Consider the following 14,806-nt stretch of genomic DNA (forward strand, 5'->3'; position numbering starts at 1 on the left):
GGAAAGATATAAGCATCTGAATGCAGAGTTCCAAATAATAGCAAGGAGAGATAAGAAAGCCTTCCTCAGTGATCAATGCAAAGAAATAGAGGAAAACAACAGAATGGGAAAGACTAGAGATCTCTTCAAGAAGATTAGAGATACCAAGGGAGCATTTCATGCAAAGATGGGCTCGATATAGGACAGAAATGGTATGGACCTAACAGAAGCAGAAGATATTAAGAAGAGGTGGCAAGAATACACAGAAGAACTGTACAAAAAAGATCTTCATGACCAAGATAATCACGATGATGTGATCACTGACCTAGAGCCAGACATCCTGGAATGTGAAGTCAAGTGGGCCTCAGAAAGCATCACTATGAACAAAGCTAGTGGAGGTGATGAATTCCAATTGAGCTATTCCAAATCCTGAAAGATGATGCTGTGAAAGTATCACAAATATGCCAGCAAATTTGGAAAACTCAGCAGTGGCCACAGGACTGGAAAAGGTCAGTTTTCATTCCAATCCCAAAGAAAGGCAATGCCAAAGAATGCTCAAACTACGGCACAATTGCACTCACCTCCCACGCTAGTCAAGTAATGCTCAAAATTCTCCAAGCCAGGCTTCAGCAATACGTGAACCGTGAACTTCCTGATGTTCAAGCTGGTTTTAGAAAAGGCAGAGGAACCAGAGATCAAATTGCCAACATCTGCTGGATCATGGAAAAAGCAAGAGAGTTCCAGAAAAACATCTATTTCTGCTTTATTGACTATGCCAAAGCCTTTGACTGTGTGGATCACAATAAACTGTGGAAAATTCTGAAAGAGATGAGAATACCAGACCACCTGACCTGCCTCTTGAGAAATTTGTATGCAGGTCAGGAAGCAACAGTTAGAACTGGACATGGAATAACAGACTGGTTCCAAATAGGAAAAGGAGTACGTCAAGGCTGTATATTCTCACCCTGCTTATTTAACTTCTATGCAAAGTACACCATGTGAAATGCAGGGCTGGATGAAGCACAATCTGGAATCAAGATAGCTGGGAGAAATCTCAATAACCTCAGATATGCAGATGACACCACCCTTATGGCAGAAAGTGAAAAGGAACTAAAGAGCCTCTTGATGAAAGCGAAAGAGGAGAGTGAAAAAGTTGGCTTAAAGCTCAACATTCAGAAATCAAAGATCATGGCATCTGGTCCCATCACTTCATGGGAAATAGATGGGGAAACAGTGGAAACAGTGTCAGACTTTATTTTTTGGGGCTCCAAAATCACTGCAGATGGTGACTGCAGCCATGAAATTAAAAGATGCTTACTCCTTGGAAGGAAAGTTATGACCAACCTAGATAGCATATTCAAAAGCAGAGACATTACTTTGCCAACAAAGGTTCGTCTAGTCAAGGCTATGGTTTTTCCTGTGGTCATGTATGGATGTGAGAGTTGGACTGTGAAGAAAGCTGAGTGCCGAAAACTTGATGCTTTTGAACTGTGGTGTTGGAGAAGACTCTTGAGAGTCCCTTGGACTGCAAGGAGATCCAACCAGTCCATTCTGAAGGAGATCAGCCCTGGGATTTCTTTGGAAGGAATGATGCTAAAGCTGAAACTCCAGTACTTTGGCCACCTCATGCGAAGAGTTGACTTATTGGAAAAGACTCTGATGCTGGGAGGGATTGGGGGCAGGAGGAGAAGGGGACGACAGAGGATGAGATGGCTGGATGGCATCACTGACTCGATGGACGTGAGTCTGGGTGAACTGCGGGAGTTGGTGATGGGTAGGGAGGCCTGGCGTGCTGCGATTCATGGGGTCGCAAAGAGTCGCAAAGACACAACTGAGCGACTGAAGTGAACACAATGTCAATACTATGGAAATAGTTATAAAGACAACAGGAACGCTATGTGAATAGGTGCCTGCAAAGAGCAAATCCTAGTCTTGCTTTTTACTGGCATTTATTGGAATTCTTTTTCCTGAATATTTTCTATCTGAGGTTGGTGGAACCGTGGTTGGATGCAGGACCCACAGGTGGCTGGCCGACTGTATACTGAAGAGTCTCCCTTCAGGGCACTGATTGGTCCAGACTCCCAGTCTGTCAGTATATTTAAAACACTGAATTGTACCCATAAGGCGAATTGTATGGTAAGCGAGTTATATCTCAACACAACTGCTGAAAAAAGAAAGAGTCTCCCTCCTCCTACCCTCCTCACCCAGGTACCACTCTGCTATCCTGGAGACAACTCTAGGACTTATGCTCTTCTGCCCCATCCATTCCTTCTTTAGACTTGGGTGGATCTGAGGTTTAAAAAAAAAAATGATGCTGCCAAAATAAAAGTACTGAATGTCTCTCTTTCTCCCTCCCTGTGTGACATTCAATAAGCACCCACTACCTGCAACCATTCCGACATCTGTTTCAAACTTCACCACCACGTACTGAGCAGCAATAGTTACTTCCACTTGCCAGCTGAAGAGGAAAGCTGAGCAGAGCTTTCCCAACTCTGGACCTTTCACTGAAAGAGAGGGATAAAAGACGCGATTTTTGTGTGTCTGGATTCTTTCCCTTAGCGTCACGTATCCAGGGTTCCCCCACATTGCAGCCTTTGTCAACGCTGTGTCCCTTTTCACGGCTGAATAGTAGTCCACCGTGTGCCTGGACCCCCACTGGATTTATCTCTTTCTCTCGAGGTGCAGGTGGGTCATTTGCACTTTCGGGCTGTGGCGAATAACGCTGCTATGAACATTCATTTGCAGTTTTTTTGTGTGGACATATGTGTTCATCTCTCTCCGGTGAATGCCTGGGAATGGAACTGCCGGATCACACGGTAACTCCAGACGTCATTGTTTGAGGAACCGCTGGACTCTTTTCCAACGCAGCTGCACCTTTTTTTTTTTTTTCATTCTCCAGACAAGAGGGCCGTTTCTTGAGCCAGGAGCTCACACAAATGATCTTACCGAATCTTCCCTACCAGCTGCGGAGGAGGTGGACGCGACTTTCATCCCATCTTCCAGATGAAGAAACTGAGGCTTAGCAAGGCAGATCCACTGGCCCAGGTCACCCAGCCCGTGTCCCGGATTCCAGCCAACTGGCTGGCCTCGGACCCAGCCATCAAGGAGCTGACAGGACCTTGGAGGCTGACGTGAGAAATCGGCGGGTGGTGGGGTGCGGACGAGACTCCAACACTGGGGAGACCCTCCCCCATGCCTGCCAGGTGATCCTGGAGAGCATTTACCCTGGGGCTTAACCGGCTGAGAGCGAAAGCCCTCAGGGGCTGTAACTGAAGAGGCCGGCCCTGGGGCTCTGCTGGGGCAGGAGAGAAGGCATAAAGGCTTCTTTGTCCTGCCCATTGTTCAGTCGGCCAGCCAGTCTTGCCGCACCCCTCGGACCAACGAGGGACGCGCTGGGTCTGCAGAGCAGCTGGGCTGTCTCAAGTTCTCCAGGGGGCCCCCTGGGATGGGCCTGAAGATTCATTAGGGGCTTGGGAAATATTGGGGGATTAGTAGATACCCAGCGTATGGGAAACCATCGCCCTGATTTTTTTCACTTGTCTTCTGTCCTTAATGTAAAGTCCCCGGGACACAAGCAAGCACAGAAAACCAAACAGCCCTAAGGACAGGTACATTCAGCCTTCCACGCTGAGCCCGCAGCCGTATCCAGATCTCTTGTGTATCTTTCCAGAAAACTGTCCTTGCTTGTAGAGGAAAGCATTTGCACATGTGTATGTGTGTATCTGCTTGATTTTTTTTCACACCCATCCCATTTTTTTTTTTTTTTTTTTTGTGGCACCTGGAGATGATCCTGTCCCAAGACCAGCCCCTGCCTTCCTCTCAGTGACTGTGGTACTCTGTCTAGAGAAGCAACATCCTTTATTCAGTGAAGCTGCACTGAAGCTTTCCTAGTCTTCCTACTGGGCTTCCCTGATAGCTCAGCTGGTAAAGAATCCGCCTGCAATGCAGGAGACCTGGGTTCGATACCTGGGTTGGGAAGATCCCCTGGAGAAGGGACTGACACGAAAGTCTTGCACATGGATCTTGGTACACAAGGGTGAGAACGCCCTGGGCGTGTGTGAGATGGGCCATTGTTTTGCTTCTCTGCTCCACAGAGGGGGCAGACTTCACACTCTCCCCAGCATGGCGTGGGAGCCCCTGTGTGCCCAGCACCCCACCAGCACAGGATGGCATCAGCCCTTCTGTTCTTTACTTTTTCTGTATAAAAGAGCACATCCATCCTCAGAGTCCGGCTTGGTGAATTTTCACCAAGTCAACACCCCTTGTAACCAACACCCAGCTCAAGACCCAGAACATTCCCAGCTCCCAAAGCCTACTGGTCACATCCTTCCCAACATCACCCTGATGTTTGGTCAGCCCTTTCTGCTCATTAAAAACCCCCTCCTGTACCCAACCTGCTTCATCACAGTGGCCACGCCAGCATCACCTCAAGCATAAGCCAGAAAACTTAAAAAAAAAAAAAAAAAAGCCTTTGTTTTAAAGGAAAGATAAATCAATCAGAACAAAGGTCAGTCAAATCCAGTTCATAGCCCTTTTTTTGTATGGTCCGAAGGCTTAAAAGGATAACCTTCATTAACTATTTTTAAATGGTTTATAAAGAAACTCACAGAAGAATAATTCGTGGCACATAAACATTTTATCAAATTCAAACTCCAGCACCCATAAATAAAGTTTTATTGGAAGGGAGGCATGTCCTTCATGTATGGATTGTCTCCGATCTCCTTCTGGTCACAACAGCTGTCGAGGAGTTACTACAGAGACCCTGTGCTCACAAGGCTGAAAATATTTACTATCTGGCCCTTTGCAGAAAATGTTCGCCAGTCCATAACCAAAGCATCATCCCTCCTTAGGTAGGGACCTAGATGCTGTCCCTTTTGGGGGCTGGAGCTGCAACAGGATCCAAGCCCCCCTCCACCCACTGGGGCCTCAGGGGGTGCAACCAGAGCCCAGGTGGCAGATGCTGCAGCCTGGACTCGCTTGCAAGGCAGCAAGGATGGAGAAGAGGAACTGAACTCGAGCAAGTCTAGAGGTTACAGCGGCAGCCGTAAGCTGCTGAGGGATGTGCAGACAGAAAGAAGGAAGGATGAGAGGATTCGGGAACTATTTGGGAGAAGCACTTAATGGCTTCATCACCCCAGGAATCCTCTGATCCTGTGCATGGCACAGGTGTCCAGAATGCATTTAACCAAGGGAAGGAATTAAGGGAGAAGAAACAACATTGTTGATTGCAGGAGGTGTGTGTGTGAGGGGAGAGAAGACCCCACACAACCGCCAGGGTGATTATTTGTGCCGGGCACCACAGGACATTTGAGAATCACCTGGCCCAGCTGCCCATCCAATTGAACAGAGAATTGTGGGATTAATATCGAGTAGTTTGCCATGGGATGTTTCTAGAGGTTTCTCCTGGCTTGAGAGTGAAGACAGTGTACACAGGCTGCAGACTCACAAGCCTGCAGGAGAATTCTGGCCACATCACTCAGGAACCCTGGGTAAGTTCTCTTCACCTCTTATATCCTCAGTTTTCCCTTCTGTGAAATAGGACTGTAATCTTGACTTTGTAGAAGTACCATGAAGATTAAAGGAGATGCTTGTGTGTGAGCTGATGGCTCATTGGAGCCACAGCCCAAATGCCAGCCCCTTTGGGGTCTTCAGAAAGGTCTTTGTAGATGGGCAGCCAAGAGTTCTACTGTTTTGTTGATTCGGAGACATTTTCCCCAGAGGGTGACTCTGCGGGAACAGAGTGGAGGCGTTCCGGGTTGGGGAGACGCCGTTTACGACTCTGAGTGATGCCAGCTCCAACTCTTATTGTCATAAAGGAAGTTATTCAAACACAATCAATTAGGCACCCATATTAGCATATTTTTCATTGTGATACAGCCGCAAAGAGGAGATTCTAGAGACTGTTTATTGCTGTTCTGAGCTAATATTTGTTAAAGTGATTAATATGTTTTTCAAATATCTGTGACAGGCATGGCAGGAGTTATTTATCTCCACCGCCTGGAGCCTGGAAGGGTGCCGGGTGAGAGTCCTCGGAGAGGGACTCCAGGTAGGGGCCTCGGAGGACCGCTGGGGACAGTGGCCACCTCCCCCTCCCTGCCTCACCCCTTCCACTGTCCCCAGTCCCAGCCCCACAAGCCAGCCTTGAACTCCCAGCTCTATTGACTGTTTTCATCAGCATTCAAGGGCGTCTCTCAATGCAACAGATAAAGACCCCACAACCCCTTCTCCATCAATTCCTCTGAACCCCCGTGTCCTCCAGCTCTTTAGCCGTCTTCCTCCTTTTCTCCAAACTCTTCCAAAGAACCCTCCCTACCTCCTTTATTCACCTTCCAGTCCTGGCTTTTAAGAAATCATTCTGAGATATGAAAAGCACACAGAACCTTCTAGAACAGCACCGTCCAAAAGAAGGTTCTATGATAATGGGAATGCTCTCTTATCTGCATCGTCCAGTATGAGATCCATGAGCCACATCTGCCTGTCGAGCCCCTGAAACGTGGCCGGGGTGACTGAGCAATTTACTGAAAATAAAATTTTTAATTTCGTTTACTTTTAGTGAACTTCTACGTATTTAATTTTAAACTTTTTATTTTGTATTGGGGTATAGCCAGCCGATGACCAATGCTGTGATAGCTTCAGGTGAATAGGGAAGGGACTCAGCCATACGTACGCATGTATCCATTCTCTCCCAAACGCCCCTCCCATCCAGGCTGTCACACGATCTTGGGCAGAGCTCCCTGTGCTATGCAGTAGGTCCTTGTTGGCTATCCATTTTAAATAGAGCAGTGTGTCCATGTCCATCCCAAACTCCCTAACTATCCCTTCCCCGCATCCTTCCCCCAGCAACCATAAGTTCAATGAACTTCTATTTACATTGAAGGCCCATGTTTGGCAAGAGACTACAGCGTAGAACCACTCAACTTTAGAGAGTCACACAGTGAACACTGCATACTCACCACCCATCAGCTTTATCGAATGTCTACATTTTTGTCATATCTGCTTCTGATCTTTTTTTTATGTAATTAGATGTTACGGATCTGTTTTCCCCTTTTCCTCTGTTGAGTTTACCCACTGTCTCGAATGTTTACATCTCAGTATTTATCCTTCCCATTCATGTTTTTATGCTTTTACTATATATGGATCCCCAAGTGATACATAGCATATTTTTCACATTTTAATACTTTGTATACATGGTAAATTATTCTATACATCATTCTGCAACTTGCTTTTTTTTTACCCCCAAATCAGCATCACACTAGTTCATATTCACCAAACTATAGTATTCTACTGCATAAGCAGCCTGTTGTTTAGTTCTCATCTTGAGGAGTGTGTTACTAAAAACATTGTGATGAACATCTTGGGACATATTCCTCCGGGCAACAGGCTAATGTTTCTAGAGAATATTCACCAGGAAGCAATAGTTCAGTCAAGTCACAAAGCTTTAACTTGACTAGATGCTCCCAGATAGCTCTCCAAGACACTTGTACCAACTCACACTCCCACCAGCGGCCCGGGAGAGGCCTGGCTGCTCTGCGGGCTCATTGACACTTGGTATTCTCAAGTTTTAAATTTTCTGTTAAGCAGATGGGTGGCCTCTTACGGTTCTTTCCATTTGTATTTCCTGATTACTGGTGAAGTTAAACGTCTTCCATGACAATCGGTCATTTGGGTTTTCTCTTTTGAGAACTGTCTGGTTGTACCTATTGCCTATTTTTCTCCTGGCTAATTGGTGTCATTCTTTTTGATTTGCAAGTGCTCTTTACATATTATGGATTCAATTCTCTTTTAGTTATATGTGCTCAGATATTGCTTTCTGGGCTTCCCAGGTGGCTCAGTGATAAAGAATCTGCCTGCAATGCAGGTTTTATCCCTGCATTGGGAAGATCCTCTGGAAAAGCTATCTGGAAGAAGGAAACCCACTCCAGTATTCTTGCCTGGGAAATCCCATGGACAGAGGAGCCTGGAAAGCTACAGTCCATGGGGCCACAAAAGAGCTGGACATCACTTAGTGATTAAAGAACAACAAAATTGTTTTCTAGTTTTGTCTACTCTGTTAACTTACTTATGATGACTTTGATTGAAAAGAAGTTTTTAATTTTAAGGCAGTCAAATTTATACACTCTTTCTTTAAGGTTTGTTTTCTGTGCTATGATAAGAAATCTCTTATCCCAGGGTTATAAAGACATCTTATATTTCCATTTGTAATTTAATTTTTTCCCCTATTTGTATTTAGATCATTACTGCATCTTGAATTTATTTGTTTGTATTGTGCTATGCAGTTTGGTATCTAATTTAATATTGTTTATATTAGCTGTCAACACTGCATGATAAAGTTGTGCACAAAATTGGTGATTTAAAACAGCACACATTTATTCTCTCACAGTTTCTTTGGGTCTACAGTCTGGACACAGCTTAGCAAGAGCCTCTACTTAGAGTCTGACCCAATGCCATAGTCACGGAGTTGACTGGGGCTGAGTTCTCATCCAGAGGCTTGACTAGGGCATGATCCATTTCAAGCTCCTCAAGTTGTTGGCAGAATTCACGTCTAGCCAAACATGGGGACTTCAATTTAAATAGAAGTTCATCAAACTTGTGGTAGCTGGGGGAAAGGATCGTAGCTGTAGGATTCATGGCAGCTTGTCTCCTCAAAGCCAGCTATGGAAAGAAAGAGAGAGTGGGAGAGAGAGAGACAGACCCCCAGTAAGACAGAGTCTTAGGTGATGTAAGGTGATGGGAGCAGTGACGTCCATCCCCTTTGCTGTATTCTGTCGGTTAGAAATTAGGTTGCCAGTCCTGCCCACACTCAAGAGGCAGGGGCTGCGCAAGGACCTGAAAATCAGGAGGCGGGATCACGGCATCGTCTGAGGCTATCTTGTGCACGTTGCCCATCATTTGCCAGTACTCTTTGGTTAAAACTTTCTATTTTTAGAGTGACTTAGGTTCACAGCAAAACTTAGGGGGAAATACAGAGATCTTTCATAAATTTTTTTCATAAAATTTCATAAAAAATTTTCATAAATACCCCCGTATGCATCGCTTCCCTCATTCTCAACATCCCCCCACCCAAAGGGCACCTTTGTTAGAACTGATGCACCAGCAATGACATGTCATCATCTACCAAGGCCCACGGTTTACGTTCTAGCAGCTCAGTCTTGGTGGTGTATGTTCTATTTGTTTGGAAAGTGAAAGTCGCGCAGTCGTGTCCAACTCTTTGCAACCCCATGGACTATACATACAGTCCATGGAATTCTCCAGGCCAGAATACTGGAGTGGGTAGCCTTTCCCTTCTCCAGGGGAACTTCCCAACCCAGGAATTGAGCCCGTGTCTCCTGCATTGCAGGCGGATTCTTTACCAGCTGAGCTACCCAGCAAGCCCATTTTTTTGGACCAATGTATAAATGGCAACCCACTCCAGTGTTCTTGCCTGGAGAACCCCAGGGACAGTGGAGCCTGGTGGGCTGCCGTCTATGGGGTTGCACAGAGCCGGACACGACTGAAGCGACTTAGCAGACTTAGCATAATGATATGTACCCATCGTTATGATATCATCCAAAGTGCTTCCACTGCCCTGAAAAATCCTCGATGCTCTGCCTGTTCATCACCCCCCTCCAGTTCCTGGCAACCACTTTTTACTGTCTCCATAGTTTTGCTTTTTTCCCAGAATGTCATAGAGTTGGAATCATACAGTATGAAGCTTTTTCAGATAGGCTTCTTTCACCTAGTCATATGCATGTGCGTTTCCTCCATGTCTTTTCATGGTTTGATAGCTCATTCCTTTCTCGTGATGGATAATACCCACCAGCCTTCTTTTATAGATGGCCCAACCTCTTTTCCACTGACCGGTAACGCTTTCTCCATCACGTACGAAGTTTCCCGAGGCACAGAAGTCTGTTTCTGGGCTCCTTTGTGATTGTCGTTGCTGTAGTGGGTTTCCTGCTTCTACCATCCGCCTGAATATGCTCTAGTATGGGGTCATCAAGAGTACCATGCTGTTGAATCATACAGGATCTTTCCAGACCTCACCTGGCTAGACCCCTCACAGACACTGGGTTATTGCTGTTCAGTGGCTCAGTCGTGTGCGACTCTTTGTGACCCCATGGACTGCAGCCCGCCAGGCTTCCCTGTCCTTCACCATCTCCCAGATTTTGCTCAAACTCACGTCCATTTGAGTTGGTGATGCCATCCAACCATTGCATCCTCTGTCATCCTACTGGGTACTAAGGACCTTTCTGTCCCTCTTGAATCATCCTCTCCAGGTCCGAGGTGCCTTGGCGTGGATCTCCTCCACCAGCTGTCCCACCTGCCTGACACGGAAGCCCCTTTCTGTCCCTCTTGAATCATCCTCTCCAGGTCTGAGGTGCCTTGGCATGGATCTCCTCCACCAGCTGTCCCACCTACCTGACACGGAAGCCCTAGAAGTCATTCACGCTTTGTTCACTGTCCAGGTAATCCCCTGGGCATTGGAACTGAAGGCCATCTTCAGGCTGAGGGGCTCAGTCCCCATCCCAGGCTGGAAGCTTCCTGGATTTCCACATTGGCGTAGCCAGTGGCTCGTTAAACTCCACCCAGCAGATTCATGGCCAGCTTGGACAACACAACTGCACGGCACTGGGGCTTGATTCCACCGCCCCCCCCCCCATCAAGGACCCCCATCCGTCATCTGCCTCTCACAAGAGGTGAGTCTCCCACCCTACGCCCGCGGTCGCCTCACCTGGGTCTGGCCACCTCCTTCCATCTCCTGAGCTCTCACCCTGCGCAATCCACCGTCACCTCCTCCACGAGCGCCTTCCATAGCCTCCCAGCTCCCACGCCCGCCCTCTGCAGTCAATTCTCCACACGGCGGCCAGAGCAATATTTTCAAAAACATAAATCATCTCACATCATCCCCCCACTTAAAACCCTTTCCAGAGCTTCCCACTGCTCTCGGAATGGGATCCAGTTTCCTCAGTGCGCCCTCAATCAATAGTGGCCTGTCACCTCCTCTCCAGCCCCATCCATCACCACCCGCACCCCCACTCTCAGCACCCCCCTCACCCCACCGCTGCTGGACTGTGGAGATGATCTGATTATTTCTCTAAGGGGGGAGACTTTGGGGGTGGTCCAAGCGGTCTGGGGGTGAGGTGCCAAATTTCCCCTCTGAGTGGCAGGACCCGGGCAGGGCCACGAACCCCGAGGAGGTCAGGTTAAGCGGCGCTATTTACTTTAACCCTCTCCAAAGTGTGTTTTGGTGGTGGGAGAGAGTTATGAATAAGCTCTTAATTCCAGGGAGGGCGTGGGTCAGCTCTCCGACAGCGGCGTTTATTGACATTCGCGTCTGAGCCTTCGCCCAGCGCCCCGAGTTTGAGTGGCCTGTCTGTGGCCAGCCTGGTGGCCCCAGCTCACCTGGACCCGGATGGGCACGGTCCTACCTGTCAGCTCTCTCCAAACTGGCACCAGCATCTCGATTTTCCTACTGGACCCTCAGGGAGTAAGCATCTGAGAAAACCGTGGTGAGCGGGGAGGAACCCACACCCCACACCCGGGAGGGAACACCCAGAAACCAGACGCCACCCACGGAACCAGGCGGGCGGGAGGTCAGCGGGGCCGTCTGAGGGCCTGTCACCTGGTCGGGTTGTTTGTTTGCATTTTCACCGGGCTGACAGGGTCCTTGGGAACAGAGAGGGAGCCAGCCGGGCTTGCGGGCGGCTGGCTATGTGGCTTGGTTTCTCTTGCTGGTCCTCAGTGTCCCCATCTGTCTCACAGCCCTGCTGTGCTGTGGACAAGGATGCAAGCTCATCCGATGGCATCCTACAGCCTCACAGAGGGCCGTGGCACCTTTAAAGAGGAATGTTTGAGAACAGAAATCCAAAGTTCAGAGAGGACAGTTTGTGCGGCATTCTTGAAATGATGAAACTACAGCGTTGGAGCACAGATGAGGGTGGCCTGGGGACTGGAAGAAGGTCAGGAAGGGCCCATCCCTAACAGGGGGTCACACAGAGCTCCTGCATGGGGATGGATCATCTTGACTGTGGGGGTGGGGGAAGGGGTGGGCCTGGGTATCCATCGTTGTTGTTCAGTCATTAAGTCATGTCTGACTGTTTGCGAACCCATGGACTGCAGCATGCCAGGCTTCCTTATCCTTCACCATCTCCCAGAGCTTGCTCAAACTCATGCCCATTGAGTCAGCGATGCCATCCAACCATCTCGTTCTCTGTTGTTCCCTGCTCCTCCCACCCTCAATCTTTCCCAGCATCAGGGTCTTTTTCCAATGAGTCGGCTCTTCGCATCAGGTGGCCAAAGTACTGGAGCTTCAGCTTCAGCAACAGTCCTTCCAATGAATATTCAGTGTTGATTTCCTTTAGGAATGACTGGTTTGATCTGGCTGTCCAAGGGACTATCAAGAGTCTTCTCTAGCACCACAATTCAAAAGCATCAATTTTTTGGCACAGGAAAAAAACCATAGCTTTGACTATACAGACCTTTGTCAGCAAAGTGATGTCTCTGCTTTTCAACACCCTGTCTAGGTTTATCGTAGCTTGGGTGTCCATACGTGAGAGCAAGTTGCACAGAACTCCATTCACACATTCATGTACAAACCAATGAAAACTCGGTAAGTAAGTGTTAGTCACTCAGTCGTGTCCAACTCTTTGCAACCCCATGGGCTGTAGCCCACCAGGCTCCTCTGTGGGCAAGGGATTCTCCAGGCAAGAATACTGGTGTGGGTTGCCATGCCCTCCTCCAGGGGATCTTCCTGACCCAGGGATCGAACCCGGGTCTTCTGCATTGAAGGCAGATTCTTTACCATCTGAGCCACCAGGGAAGATCTTCAGTAAGGTCCCAAGGTCTAGTTAACAGCTTGTACTAAGGTCGGTTTCCTGATTGTAAGGTGTCAGCACTGGGGGAAGCTGGGTGAAGGGTCCACAGGACTCTCTGTATTCTTTTCACAGCTTCTCATTTCGAAATGAAAAGTTTCAAGAAAAAGTTCAGAGAGGGTCATGAATGTGTCCAATGCCACCCAGCAAATCGAGAATGAAGCTAGAGTTAATACCCAGGTGTCCTGATAGCCAGGTTCTTACTGATCTTTCCTAGAATGGCAGGGTGGGCAGGCACTTGGCAAAATAAAAACAAGTGAGTCTCAGCGATGGCAGCGTGAGAGGGGAACCAGCGGAAGCGGAGATGACCGTAATAGTGACCACACTAACAGTGATGACCACAGTTTCTATTTAGTGAGGCCTGACACCAGGCAAGGCATCTTGCAGGCAGCCTTAAATGCAAGACTCCTGTTCCTCACCGTGCTCTCCAAGGTCACACCAACCAAGCTGAAACTTGAACCCAGGGCCCAGTGTCAGCCCCTCAGGCCTGTCCACTCTCCAAGGGGGGTCCTGGCAGACACGAGGGACAGTGGGATGACCGATGACCCTGTCTGGGGTCCTGGCAGCTGTCCAGGGGTGGCTTTAGCGCCGAGTGGCCCTGCCCACCTCACGTTCACCCACGAGCCATCCTGATGGAGGTCAAGGGCCAGGACAAGGAGGTGTCCAAACAAACGAGGGAGTTTCACCTGAGGCTGTGAACGCAGGAGGAGTCACCGGCCGAGGAGCCCCGAGTCCTCATCGCCAACCTGCCGCTGTGGGCTAGATGCCTGGGAAGAGCTCATCCCTCTCTGGCCTCAGGTTGTATCTCAGAAAATTCTAGGCGGGGGGCTTCCTGCTCAGATTCCACATCTTCTCCAGGTGGGGATGTTTATAGCTCCCCAGACAGCCTGACCCATCCATGTCTGTGTGGCCTGGATGACCCTCTACTGCTGGGCGGGGCCCTGTATTACTGTCTTCTGGCTGTCTTAACAAACTGTGTGGCTTACAATAACACAAACGTAATCTCTCACAGTTTTAGAGGCTGGACATCTGAAATCAAGGAGCTGGCAGGGCAGCGATGCCCCCACAGTCTCCAGGGGAGGATCCTTCTGTCCTCTTCAAGCTTCTGGGGGTTCCAGGTGCTCCTGGACTCACGTCAGCATCCCTCTGTCTCCATCTTCACCTGGCCTCCTTTTCTCTGTGTCTGTTATAAAGATGTTTGTCCTTGGATTTAGGGCCCACTCAAGCAGTCCAGAGCTTCCCTGATGGCTCAGTGGGTAAAGAAAATCCACCAGCAATGCAGGAGACACAGGAGATATGGGTTTGATCCCTGGCTCAGGAAGATTCCCCTGGAGGATGAAATGGCAACTCACTCCAGAATTCTTGCCTGGAGAACTCCATGGACAGAGGAGCCTGACATGCTACACCGTCCATGGGGTCACAAAAGAGCTGGACACGCCTGAGCACACACACAGCCTTTGCTGAGGTCCCACCATGCACCAGGCATTGCTAAGCCATCATTGCTAAGAGTAGGTATTTAACAAAGGAGGAAACTGGGGCTCAGAGAGGGGAAGTGAGTGACCCAGGGTCACACAGCAGTCATGCCTCAGAGACGGAACTAGAACCCAGGCCTCCCAATCCTAAATCCCAACTTTCATTCATTCACTTTGACCGTCTACCATCTTTGACCCAATCATATTCTCATTCTGGACTCAGACACGCCCACCCCAAGGACTGTGACCCAAGCATCTACTCCGGAGGTTGGCACACCACCGCCCACCGAGTGCCAAATCCAGCCTACCGCCTGTTTCGTTCTGTTTGGTTTTAACAGAGCTATCAGTTTATTACATTCTATTCTGTTTTAAGCCACAGCCGCATGTGAAACGTGGAATCTGAGTTCCTCGGCCAGAGATCTAACCTGTGCCCCCTGCAGAGGCGGCACTGGAATTGGAAAGTCTTAACCAATGGACTACCAGGGAAGTCCCCCAACACCTGTTGTT

The 14,806-nt window shown here is 48.6% G+C and overlaps 1 long non-coding RNA gene across 2 annotated transcripts in view; it reads right to left on the minus strand.

Annotated features, from left to right (window-relative positions):
• The window catches only part of LOC100849610 (uncharacterized), a 142,269-nt gene that overhangs the window by 14,538 nt on the left and 112,925 nt on the right, over nucleotides 1-14,806 (minus strand). Inside the window, exon 1 of one of the 2 annotated variants that reach the window (XR_812454.4) lies at nucleotides 10,688-10,973. The exons of the other annotated variant lie outside the window; for it this stretch is intronic. This is a non-coding gene — a long non-coding RNA (uncharacterized lncRNA). Of the gene's footprint in view, nucleotides 1-10,687; nucleotides 10,974-14,806 lie in introns of those variants that run through there. 2 annotated transcript variants of the gene reach the window in all.

This window comes from Bos taurus, chromosome 17, assembly GCF_002263795.3.
Source record: "Bos taurus isolate L1 Dominette 01449 registration number 42190680 breed Hereford chromosome 17, ARS-UCD2.0, whole genome shotgun sequence".
Taxonomy (NCBI): domain Eukaryota; kingdom Metazoa; phylum Chordata; class Mammalia; order Artiodactyla; family Bovidae; genus Bos; species Bos taurus.